Raw genomic sequence first — 13,718 nt, 5'->3', positions numbered from 1 at the left:
GGTTATCACTTCCCCTGCACAGAAGTCTTTTGCTTCTTTACTGGACAAAAATCTATAAGTTAACATGTCTGAGCCTTAACTAAGCAACAAGGCATTCCTCTGGAGAGCTGAATAACCCTTGGGTGGGCCTGTAAGTTAAAGGCCTTTACATAAAGCTTTAGTCTGACTCTGAAAAGACAATCAGTCATCCTTTTGCCTTGTTTTCAAATATTAGGTAATTTTTCTTAGCATAGTCAAACAATGCATGCATTCCACCCACCTTAACATACGCAGACCCAGGTTGGTGAGAGCTGATGGAGTGAAGAGCCACGAATGGATTTATGAAGAGCCTATGGAAATAAAAGATGGGGGTTTAAAGCAAGGCTAGGTCTCTGCCTTAGAATAAGAATCTTTAAAACCTAAAATTATGCTGTTGTGTCAAACCTACAGGTTTTAGAGGTATTTTTTTACTCACAAATTACCCGTTCCTTAGAATCACAATCTAGATAGATTTAATTAGGCATAAATGATTCCATTACCAAAGCAAATTAATCGGGTTAAACGAAACCGTAAGGGTACGCGGTAATTATTTTTGATCGTCATAAGTTACGTAGGTTACCATAGCCCATGAAATATATACTAGCCTATTAGGTTACTGACAAGACAAACATTATTTCATCAATAAGGCACATTCAGACTTGGCTTAACTTTAAGGAATGTGACACAGTTCACATATAAACCGCTCTCCAACTGATAGTAGTTTCCAAAAACATCTGATTTTTTAAAATCCCATACTGGTTCATTTGTAATACCCTCTTCCCTGTTCAGATGGTTTTTGAAGTATCCTCTTGGTTAGAGAGAAAGAAAAGAAAACGAATATTATAAAAGAACAAAGCCTGCTCTGATGAGCAGTTTCCCCACGGAATTTCATTTTCTGAGCAGAGAGCAAGATCATCTGATTAAAAAGCTCAAATTTTCTGAACCTTTCTGTTGAAGTCTATGGTGTGTAACATGAGCACATTTCCATATTCAGGTTATGGAAAACAAGAACTCACACAAAACTTTTCCTTTAAAAGTTGAAGAAATCTAAGACGTTGCATGTTGGTGCAGAAATGAGAAATCTAAAGGTGTTTCTCACAGACTGCTTGGCTATATTTTTATTTTTCCTACAAGAAAGCGAAGACAAACATTTGGGAAAGTATTATAACTCAAAAGCATGACCAAACCTAAGAAATTTAAGTGACCGTGTCACAGAAACATGGGAACATAAATTCTGTTGGCTAATCCAAATAGATAATTAATCATGTTCCTGACAGTGTGGAATGCAGATTTGCCTGCCATTTGCAGAGACTTTAGCGGCAGGCTGAGGGCTTTCTCGAATGCCGGAATCTGGAGTGGCTTGAGGAGCTGTAAGTCAGTGATTCTGAGATCTACAGATTTCTTAGACCAATAAATTTCAAAGTGATGTCGAAGACTATCATGGTGTTAACATCTTTATTTTGCCGAATAATGTTGGGGGGAGGGGAAATCACTCTTTATAATTGCCAACGTTTCATGAAAGACACAGCTTCACAGATTTTTTTTTTTTGAGATTAATTCATAATTGGATTCATCAGTGAGTTTGGGGTCAAGATACCTCTAGGTGACTTAACGTCTTTATCAAACCTTTCATCGATGACTTACAGGCTCACTGAAGTACCTGCCATCCATGGATGATCAGAATGAATGCTGCTGAGACAGGTGAATGGGACAGGATTAGACTTTGGCTCTAGATAGGGGTTTGGTTCTTGAGAGATTTTCATTAGAATCTTCTTGTTTTAAGGAGGATTTTCTTTTTCAAATGGAGAGGTGATAGGGAATTTAGGCATTAACGAAATTCCTACTGGGACATATGTTCAGCTTTCTTCTGCCTTAACTGACCTTTAAACAAGAATTAAATCAAATTCTGTGAGTACCTATTACTAAGAAGGCTGGGATAGGCTTTAGGGCAAAATTTCTCAAACTTAAGTCTTCATAATTATAAGTTGATAACCTATCAAAAGCGCATATTTCTGGGGTTTTTGCCATCGGTTCTTAATGAAATCTGAGATGGCAGCCCAGAGATAGAATCTCAATTTTTAACAAGCATGTGATTTTGCTGCACATGGTTTATGGACTCCATCTTAAGAAATACTGTTCTAAGAATTATAAAGAAGTAACACTTTCAATTTTAGTAACAGCACACTAGCTAATTCAGATCAACTTTCTGCTAAACGTAACGTATTAAACATCTTTTTTAAAGCATCAAAAATCTAACAAAATACTGATGAATTACTGGGATGAGATCCAGCAAAGAATGAAAACCCATAAAGGATGGGCCTGACACTCTGGACCATTTCTGCTTTGGAGTCATTAGCTGATCTTGAAGAGACAATTGAGAGTGTAAACTGTCTTTTTCGGGACCTCATTGGATTAGGGGAACAAGAGTCAGATCAGGACCTGCCAAGGGTAGAGACCTAGTAAACCATTCCGCATCCCCTATGCACACACCTGTTAGGAGTAAGGGCGAACTGGAAGTTTCTCCTTTAGAAAGTTTCACATCTTGAACTTGGACTAAAGTAACCCTGGAAAAAGCAAAAGAACATCTTTTTTAGAGGAAGAAAACATCAACCTAAACATCAAATTATTTCTACAAATTATATTTCATATATAGTTTCTAGCACGCAAAGATAACTAAGCCTCGCTAAGAAACAGAAAACCATGAGCAAAAATGAGGAAAAATAAATAACAAAACAGACTGAAAGGGACTCCATCCAGATACTGGGTAAATCTCTCATATAGGTAGGTGTGGTCATATAACCAAACTTGGTCCAATGGGATGCGAGCAGAAATGATGTGTATTTATTTTCATAAAAATGAAGCTGCTTGCCCTTAATTTTTTCTCCCACCAGTTGGAAAATGGAAATGATTGGAAAAATTGCTTGGATTCCAACAGAGATGCTGAGGATAGCAGAGCTGCTCACCAGCCAAGGTTCCTATGTGTCCTCTTGGAACAGAGGTGCCCTGCAAGCCGTGGGCTATTATAAGAACGAAATAAACTCCTATCCTATGTAAGCTATTGTACTTTGGGGTTCCTTTGCAACAACTTTGCCTGTACCCTAAGTAATGCAGAGAAGTAGAGTAGAGTAACACAAAGTTGGAAAAGTTGGAAAGTTGGGAGTGAGGGGGAAGCAGTTGTTATGAGCCTTAATAACAGGGTCCAGAGTAAGGATCTGAGGTACTTGGTAAAGTGAAGCACTGCAGAGGGACCAGGCGGGTAGTGGTGCCATTGGTGGTGATGGGGAAGCTGATGAAATGGCTTCAGTTACCTTGTGTGTTGTTAATAATTCTATATCTCCAGGCATACTTTTCTCCAGAATTCCATGCCCATATTTCCAAGAGCTGGTCAGAATTTCTCTCTGGAGGTCAAATAGCCTCCTCAAACTCAACATTTGAAAACTTAGCTTTCTTCCCCAGAGAACCTTTCTTTCTCTTGTATTTCCTATTCTGGTTAATAACTGCACCCTTCAATATCATCTTTCACCCAGTTGTACTCACTGGAAATTGGGGTCCCCCTTGATGCCTCCTGTATCACCACATTGAATTTCTCATAAAGATCGCCTCCTTCTATTCTTTCTTTTTGTTTCTCTATTCCCATTGCCAGTGCCTTGATGTGGGTCTCCATTGTCTCTTATCTCAAATGTTGCCTTATCCTCCTTTCTCCCTGATCTTTCTGATTTCAATTCCCCCCCATGCTTCACATTGCTCGTGGGGCTGTTTTTCCAAAACAAACTTGACCATGTCACTCCACCTGTTTCTATACTTCCTCCCATTTTCTATAAGCCAAGGAGCCCAGACTCAGTACAGATCTGGTACCCTTTGGCCCCTATCAAGCCCCTCAGTGTGCTGTGAGCCCTGAGCTCACTGGGCCTTGGCAGCGTCCTCTCTGCATGGAATGTCCTTGTCCTCTCTTCCCTTAATGGACCCCCTACTCAGCATTCAAAACCGGCTTAAATATGAGGCATTGGAAAATTTCTCTAGAATCCTCTAGCTTAGTTGATTAGCTATTGATATATCAATATCTGAGAAACGAATGAATTAAAGTACTAAGAACTGAATCCCAAAGTTCACATACCCAGAAGAAGAGCAGAAAATTTCAAAAGTATAGAATTTTACAACTGGAAAGGGAACTTACAGATTTTAAAGATCATCTAAGTGTGTTTATAGATGAGATTCAGAGAAATTAAATGACTTTCCCAGAATTAGACAACAGAATTGGGAGTAAGACATGACTTTTATGGTTCAGTTTCTGTTGTTGTTTTCCTATATTTTGCTATGAAAGTATTAGAGAATAATTTCTATTGAAGGGTTTGTTTGAAAGGTTGAGTTTAAAGGTTTGGCCATTTCAGCTTGTAGACTAGGCAGCACTTCAGGGCAAATAGAGAATGATCAAAATGTCAGTGTAACCTTGCCACAGAGATAATTATCTAAGTTATGAGTTGTTTTCCCAGAGGGATGTATAGAGATCCTGTGTACATACCAAGGTAAACATTGGTAATCTGCAAGTATCCAGTCCAAAGACTCATATATGTTTTTTTGAAAGGCTCAGGGGCCCTTTCAGTTTGGCTTCTCAAAATGTTTTTGAATGCATAAGACATCATATATAGGCAAAGGAAAGCAATTAGATTAAAAATATGGTTATCAAGGTATTAAATATTATAAATGTGTGATATATGTACTTCTTTATTTAACATATTAAATAACAGGATCTAGCAGCCAACTAATAACTACCATGACTTTTAGGTGGCAATGAGGGTAAATGATATTTCAAAAACCTGCAACAACTGTCATGTGATATGAAAATATTTGTAATTTCTATTAGCGACAAGTCACAGGTCCAGCCAACACGACTGTGGTTTGATACTCATATTCTCAGTTGAAGGAAACACTTCCATTAGAGATCAATGAAAATGAAGAAGAAATGTTTTTCAAGTTCACTGATCTGCTAAACCCTAGGTTGAGCATCCCTGGTTAGTCCAGTCTTTTCATTTTAAAGGTGAGGAATCTTTTATCTTAAATATGTAGGTGGGTTCAATGAAAATTAATTTAAAGAAAACCATTGACAGAGTCTATGAAGTCAGCACACTTCCCTCAAGGAGCTCGGCCTTAAAAACAGACAAAGACTTGAAAAAGGGAGGTTTCTTTTAAACCATTTCTGCTTTCTGCTCAATGTTCCTGGTCCCTAAGGCCTGCTTGATGCAAAGTCCCTCGGGGAGGGGAGATATAAGAACAAAACCCAAATTAACATCACAATACTGCACCATACTGAGAATAAGAAGGATGACACAATTAATTTTTTAATAAGTGCCAACAATAAGAAGTACCCATGCAATATATACAAATATAAAATCATTGTGTTGTACACCTGCAACTAACACAATATTGTATGTCAGTTATATCTCAATTTAAAAAAAGAATAATGTTGACTATTGGTTTGGGTTAAAAATTCACCTGAATTGTATTCTGGTTATTTTTAATGTGACTTTTAAAAAAACAAAAAAAACCCATACATTTTGAAGAGTGTGGAATAAGAAGGCTCTAAATATTTTTTAAACCAAATAATTGACTAAATGTGGCAAAAAAAACTTATTGAATTCATTCTCTATCACTGATTTATGATGTCTCCTTTGTCATATATTAGATTATTAAATTTACTGGTTTCTAGTTCTTGAGTGTGTAATTGTTTTTTAAATTATTTTATGGAATTTTCTGTTTTTGTGTTTTATTTGATAAGGAAAATAGTAAGGAAAAACAAAATAAACTATGACAAAAATAATCACATTTTGATTCTTTGTAATATTTATACCTTATACCTATTTGTTTCTTGTCCTATTGCAATAGGTACGGTGCCAGAACAGTATTCAATAATAATATCCTGTTTTGTTCCAAGCTTAAATGGGAATATTTCTAATGTTTCAAATTAGAATCATATCTGCTATAGGTCTCACATTAATGAAGTTTTCTTCTATTTTGCACTATAAAGGGGTTTTTCTTAGAAGTAGATGTTAAATTTTATCAAATGAATTGTTGGCGTTTACTGAAATGATCACATAGCTCTTTAAAAAAAAAATCTATTAAGGTAGTGAATTACATTGAAAGATTCCCTAATATTAAACCATCCTTCGATTTGTTAAATAAACTCACCTTGGCCATACTGGATTTTTAAATGTATATTTTTATGTGTCTTTTAATATGGCGCTGAATATTATTTCCTGATACTTTGTCTAGAACTTTTACATCCTTGAGTATATAATTCTTTAGTTCTTGTGCCTCTCCACTTAAATGCTATACTGAGATTCATTTAGTTACATTTCTGAAATGTGGGGCATTTGAATAATAACAATAACAACAACGACAACAACGACAATAAATTATATATATAACCCAAAATACCCTGTTGAAGAACAGAATATCTAGCCTTTAATTGAGTTGATATTGTCCAGAGGTCTTAGGCAGTTGAATCTTTTCGACCTTTTTGAGCATGACCCATGGTAAGAAATAGATTTCTTCATTGGAACTCATTGCATGTGATTCAAACATAAGTTTTCCCAGACTTCTCTGAAGAAGTGGTAGGAAAAAAAAATAAGTGATGGGGCCCACTGCTATTTATGACAAAGGACTGAGTTACAACCCATAGTTTGATAAACACTGGGCTGGATGAACTCCGAGGATTCTCAGATGCTAAGATTCTATGATATATGTGTGGATCATTTAAATAGGAACTGTTATGTCCCATGATCTTGGTAGAGTGGGCTTATGTAGTAGGTGTCCTGAAAGGCCCAGTGGCATAGTCTCTCTGTTCACCTGAGCTAGGTGCTGCAGATGTGTCCTTTGTGTGTATTGTGAGTGCCCTCTTGTAGTTGAGCCTCGGTTGCTGTTTGCATGTCAATAGGAAGGATTGACTCTCAGTTTAATTGGTTATGAAGACTGGCTGTGACTACAGTGGAGGAGCTGTTGTGCAGGGGCTGACCCTATGGAGCAGGATTTGCTTTAGCAGGCCTCTGGGGCCTGCCCAGTCTGCCCTTAGGAATTGTCATTTGTAGAAGTGGTTGGGCGGTGCTCTGGTGTGGTCTGAAGCTGGGCACCAGTGTGCTGGTTCTGGGGCCTCTTGTGCAGGTCAAGGTCAGTTGCCGCTTCTGCCCTGCCCAGGGCTACTTGGTATGAGCTACAAAGTGATCTGCAGATGGTTTCCACTTTTGCTGGCCCTGGAGGTACCTGAGAGAGGCCAAGTCTCAAACCGAAGTTGGCTTCTACTAGTGCCAGTCTTGGAGCTGCTTAGCAAGAGGTATGGGGCATGCCAAGGCCGAAAGCAGCTTGCTTGGGGTTTGTGAACCTTTAAGAGATTTTAAGAAAGTCCATAGCATGAACCAAGACAGGCAGTTTGTATAAAAAAGCCACTAGAAGCAGTTTGGGTGGGCCCACAAGTTGAGTGGAGCAGGGTCTCAGGGAATCACCAGGACAGGTGATAGCCAGGTTGATAGAAATGCAGATATAGTGGCTGCCTGCATCTGCAGGCTGAGTGCAGGGAGAGCTCAACAAAGGAATAGTGACTTCTGCCAGTACTTCTGTCCGGGAAAATGCTGTCCCTTCAGCCCTTGAAGCCAGACAATTCAGTTCCTCCCTGGCACCTTTCCAGCTACTGCCCCAGTGCTGGAGCTCAGAGTTGAGTGAATCCCTTTGTGAGTAAGGCCAGGCGCGGGCCCCTTACGAGGAATGCCTGCAACTCCTGCCACCCTCCATACCACTCAGTCACAATCTTTGCTGGTTTTCACAGCCTGAAGTTGTGGGGACTTCCAGGCACTGGAACCCTGGGCTGGGGAGCCTGGTTCGGGACTGGGACCCTTCACTCCTCATGGAGGACCTTTGCAGCCAAGGTAGCCCTCCTGACTTTTAATCCCTACACGCGGGTGTAGGATCAGCCCATTTTGCCTCTCTGCCCCTCCTACCACTCTTGGCATCACCCCTTCTGTATGTTCTTAGTTGCAGGATTTCTGTTCAGTTGGACTTCAGGTGGTACTCAATGATGGTTGTTCTGTAGTTTAGTTGTAATTTTCTTTAACCTAAGGGTATGTGGTTTAAATTCTGGGTGTTAAAGTTATTTGGATTAATGCTGCCTCCCCAATGTGATTGTTTTTTTATTTGAAGAATACTTCAGTTCATTTGTTTGTTTGTATTCAATTTTAAGGTCCCCTCAATTATTATTTTAAGCCAGTAAATTCTGAGGTGGTTTATTATAACCCAGACACCATGGCATCGCATCACAAGGCATACGATGTCAGTTTGTCCCATTATCAATGACAAAAAGTTGAATCATTTAGTTAAGGTCCTGTCTACCAGATCGCTCCATTATAATGAATAAGTCATCCGTGGGGTGTCTCATCTTTTTTATTTAGTAACTCTTGCTACATGAACTTAAACCCACCATAGCAACAACGATGGAGGGAACTTGCTTCAGAGTTACATTTTCTCTGTGAAATACCTGCCTATTGACTGATTACCCAGCAGGTGGGCTCCACAGCTGGCAGAGAAGGTAGAAATCCAGCTGCGATGAAAACACTTGACTCTATTTGTAGTTTAACAGACTCTGTGCTTAAAACAGAATGCTACAAACTCTGTGGGTTTGCCAACTTGTGATTCTGATCCCAAATTATGAAATTTGTAGAAAGAAAAAAGCAAAGAGCAGTCTTTTTATTTTAAGCTTTTCATATGGCGTTAGGATCAAGTGCCCACTGAGAAAGAACTCTATTAAAGACACTGCTTCTTGCTTTCACAGTAATGCAATTGTTTCCTAGTTAGGATGAATGTCCCAGTATATAAAACTAGTCGGGTCTGTGTTGCCTTCTTGTTTCCATGTCTTTTAATTTCTGCTTTCAAATGTATTATTTCATTATATTTAAACAAAGCACTGTCCTCTTATAGATGCTCATGACTATGTCACTAGTGCCTACGATGCACATAGTCGGGGCTGAGTGTGTATACGTATGAAAAAAATGAATATGTGGGGATTCCCATTTTTTCATTCATTCTTCACAGATTTATAGCATGCCCACTCCCCTGTCACATGCCAAGATTTATCCTAGGCATTGAGCCATAGAGGTTAATAAAACACAGCCCCTGTTTCAAGAGCTCATAGGTTAGAGGGAAAGAGAGAAGGATAAACAATGAATTCTGAAACTCAAGGTAAAGGGTAGGCACTGATAGAAATATGCACTTGGTTTGTTATTGTTGTCATTATATTTATAAGGCATTGTTAGTTTATTCACAATTTAAGCACATTGAAATATTAACAGGAAAGTGCAAAAAAGCACAGCATCTCAGTAAGCAGCGGAAAGAACACAGCACAGTTATAGAAAAGAGATGATTATTTTAGGTTATAGAAAAGAAATTATTTCAGGTAGAGGACTCTATAGTCTTGTATACATATTTATCAATGTCATCACTATCATCATTTTCTTATGTCTGATCTGATTTGTTACTCTTGCAAAATCTCATTTTTGACTGGACTTCGACTTAAAGGTAGAAGCTCTCAGAGAGGACAGTCTATGTCTCTTGGCAATCTGTTCCTGGTGTTTTTTTTTTTTTTTGGCCTCTTTCACTCTCTTGGTCAAAATTTTAGCATATTCTGCAGCCCGTTCCTTGTTTTTCTTAGTACGGTTTTTCTTCAGAGCAGTGCGCTATTTGTCATGCAGGACGCATGGAGTAACAAGACACTGAATCTTGGGTACTTTGGTCCTCGGTTTGGTCCTTGTGTTCTTTGTTTAGGGGCTTGCTCACAACATATTGGCGGACATCATCTTCCTTAAAGAGATTGAAAAGTTTGTGGATTCTGCTCGCTCTTTGGGGCTCCAGGCAATGAGGCACAGTAGTATCAGTGAGACCAGGAATATCTTTCTCTCCTTTTTCTATAATGACTAAGTTGAGAACACTCAGATAGGCATCCACAATGCAACCCCGAACAGATTTGTGCTTTCTTTCTGCAGCCCTTCTTGGTGTATAACAGGAATGCCCCTTACTCAGTAGCAGGCGGACACGGCCATAGATCAAGATACCCAGCTTCACAAATGAACAGGACAAACAAAGAGATTCATGGACATGGACTACAGACTAGTGGTTACCAGAGGGTAGGCGGAGAGGTAGACAGAGTAAAGGGGGTCAAATATGTGGTGACAGAAAGATATCTAACTATGGGAGGTGAACACACAGTGTAATATATATATTAATATATATACATTACATGTATACATATACACACATACATATATATGTATGTATATACATATATATGTATGTGTGTATATACATATATATGTATATATATGTATATACATACATATATATGTATATATGTATGTATATACATACATATATATATCTTACTGTTAAAGTGTACAGCTGAAACTTATTGAATTTCATTAACCAATGTCACCATAAAAAATAAATAAATAAATTTATTTAAAAAGATACTCTGCTTCACTGGGAAACCTTGTTGTCCCCACCACTGATTTGAACCACATAACCCTTCCATTCTTCACCCAGAGTGTCAGCAGCAACTTCTGTGGCCATATGCTTCTCATAAAAGGTACGGAGTTTTTGTTCATTATCCACTTCAATGAGCTTCTGGCAGCTAGGGGCTGGGAGAGAGATGTTTATCTTCATCCTGGAGCCGGCAACCGCCTCAGAGGCACCACAACAGAGAGCCATCATCATCATTTTTTAAAAGTAGTACTTGAATTAGGTGAGAAGTACCTGGGATTACTAGTGTTGCTGAACTATTTCAGAGTAGTGCACTGGGTTTTATAGGAACAGAGAAGAGGGAGGTTAGAAAAGGGCTCATGAAGTTAACCTGAGTTAAAGTTATAAAATATTTTTATGAGCGTTTTCTTAGTACAAACTGTAGTTTTAAAAATAAAGACAGTCGAAGAAAGAAAATTATTTTAAAGTCATGCATAAGTCTACCCATAGGTAATGGTAAACATCTGTTTATAGCCTTCCTATTTTATTATAACATAAATACTTAAACAAACATATATGAAAATAGGACCAATTTGTCTATTTTCTTTGTGACCTGCTTTTTCTCACTTAACAATACTTTATGAATATCTCTCTACATTATCAAATGTTCTGCTATGATATCAAATTTAAGGGCAACACTATATGAAAAGAGAGACTTGGAATACAATCGCTGACTAAGCTACGAGGATTCAAATATAACTATAAGCGTTTTCATTTTTCAGTCAGAAATCATTTGTATTTCTACTAGACAAAAACAAATCACTCATAAGCTTACCAATCTTTTCTGCAAGTTAACATGTAAGTATGTAACTTCATAGCGTCTGGGCCCTAATCGATGGTTAGTTGATAGCAACTTAAAGTTAAATTTCTCTAGATCTGCACTATCCCATATGGCAGCTACTAGCCACAAGGGGCTACTAAGCACTTGAAAGGCTAGTGAATAACTAAAGTTTTTACTTAATTTTACTCAATTTTAATTTTAATTTAAAACCGAAGCAGTGTAAAATATTTTTCCATTAAATTTAACTTTATTGTTTAGGTTGGACTACGTTTCACTTAAACTGCTGAGTCTCATAGATATTGCTCAGTGTACTTCACTGTCTGTGTTGATGCATGAGTCATATTTAGTATTATACAGAAAATCATTATCTCTCTAGTTAATGTCAATAGATTGAGCCAATTCGATTTTTTTCTATGCACTAATTTAACATGGAAATGTGTTTATTAGAACATTTTATACAGACAGAACCATTTACAGTGATACCTATGTATCTCATAATCAGTAACTAAATTGAAATACTTTTTATATTTTAAATTATAATTAAACTATTTTGAAAGTAAAAAACAATTACAAACTAGATTTTAAATTTAAATGGGAAGCATACTACTGATGCAGAACCGAGTAGATATGTGGATACTAATATTGAATCAGAAGAGGAAGAAAAACAGAGATTGGAAGAAAGTATGATGTAAATTTCATATAATTTGTTGCAGCAGACCAAAACTAAAAAGCTGTTGTATAAAAATCGTTTAAAGATAATAAAGTGGACAATATTAAGGAACATTTTCAGCAAATACAGAGTGAATTTGATGAGAACAGTAAACGAAGAATAAAATTAGTTGCCTGCATTCAAAATTGAATTTCCGATGAAAATTGTTTAAAAAATGATAACAGGCTCTGAACTTGTAACTTTGGCCAGCCTTATTAAGGCTTGGATTCCCGCACATAAAAGAAAACCAGTTTTAGATGGCAATAGTAAAATAAATTATTATTTCACTTATGGAAATTTTGTTTTAAAAATTATAAGGAAAAGACTAAAATTGATATTTTACTAAAAATGAAAGATCTTTAATTAAACCACAAAATAATTGTCTGTAAATTACAAGACCTTTCTAACAGTATCCAAGATTAATTTATTCAAAATTGGAAAAATTAGAAGAACTTTTCTTTAGCTTTAGATGATTTGTGTGATACAGGACACTATCTAATTGGTATTTGGGGTATTTTTGTTTCAAAGGACTGAAATACTTGCAAAGAAATGCTATTTCATAGCCTAAAAAACTATGGCATAGATATTTTTAAGTATTTTTCATCTGTCAAAGAAGAACTTCAGTTAGATATGAAAAAAATATATCATGACGGATGGTTCTCCAGCTGTTAAGTCAAGATTCTGGATTTGTTGGAATTTTAAAACATGAGATTAATGTTTTTCTGGTGACTTCATATCACTTATGATACACCCTGAAAATATTTGTGTTCAGTTCTCTGAAACAGACCCTTTGAAACAGCTGTTAAAACTGTTCAGGATGTACGTGCAAATGCTATGACTCATCACCACTTTATGGAACCATTGATAGAAGGAGACAATGAATTTAATGATCTTGTGTTCATTGCCCGTGCTTCTTGGTTGAGCTACAAAGGGTTTTACAAAGTTTTACTATCCTCTTAACTCCAATTCAAGATTTTCTTGAAACAAAAGGAATGCCTGCCAAATGTTCATTAATTAAAAAAAAAAATAGCAATGTGACTTACATATTTTCTTATAAATATCACATTGCACATAAACAAGATAAATTTGAAGCTCCAAGGAAAGGAAAAGCTTTTTATGTGATTTAGCTAGACAGGTATGAAAGTTTATATTGAAATTGAAACTTTTCATGATTTCAATTAATACTAATGATTTTATACATTTTTTTCTAGCATGAAACAATATGCAGATTTTAATTGTAATAGAGAGCATTATGTAAATTGACTGTAAAATTGTAAGAAAAATTTGAAGAATGCTTTGTTTATATTGATAAATCTAGAATCGCTTCTCAAATAGTACAATACCCTTTTGAGTATAACGTTAAGAATACTGAGTTGATCCAAATTAGTGAATTTACTTAACTTGGACAGACGTGGTTTTGAAACCGGCAAGCTTTTGCTTCAAAGTCAAATCGATCATTCTGAAATAATAAACTAGTTTTGCCAATGTGGATGTAAATATTAAAGGAAAATGATTTTCGGTACTCAATTCAGTTTACTGGAATTAAAACAATTTTTTTTTATGTCAAACAGGTAATGTTCCGATGTTGTAACAAGGTTTGAGGGAGGTACATCTCACACAACGGCATGAACACCCAATCATCATGAACTACAAAAGGAT

The 13,718-nt window shown here is 36.8% G+C and overlaps 1 long non-coding RNA gene and 2 pseudogenes across 1 annotated transcript; 1 reads left to right on the top strand and 2 right to left on the bottom strand.

The window, feature by feature from the left end:
* The first annotated feature begins 1,138 nt into the window (after positions 1-1,138).
* Positions 1,139-3,072, top strand: LOC120594274 (uncharacterized). The gene is made up of 2 exons (XR_005650536.1): positions 1,139-1,719; positions 2,910-3,072. It is a non-coding gene; the product is annotated as an uncharacterized LOC120594274 (long non-coding RNA).
* A 6,402-nt stretch (positions 3,073-9,474) lies between these two features.
* LOC120594267 (40S ribosomal protein S6-like) lies at positions 9,475-10,713 on the bottom strand (annotated as a pseudogene).
* Positions 10,714-13,620: 2,907 nt separating this feature from the next.
* On the bottom strand, positions 13,621-13,718 carry LOC120594336 (uncharacterized; annotated as a pseudogene).

This window comes from Pteropus medius, unplaced genomic scaffold, assembly GCF_902729225.1.
Source record: "Pteropus medius unplaced genomic scaffold, Ma_sr-lr_union100, whole genome shotgun sequence".
Taxonomy (NCBI): domain Eukaryota; kingdom Metazoa; phylum Chordata; class Mammalia; order Chiroptera; family Pteropodidae; genus Pteropus; species Pteropus medius.
This window is presented reverse-complemented; position numbering and strand designations above follow the sequence as displayed.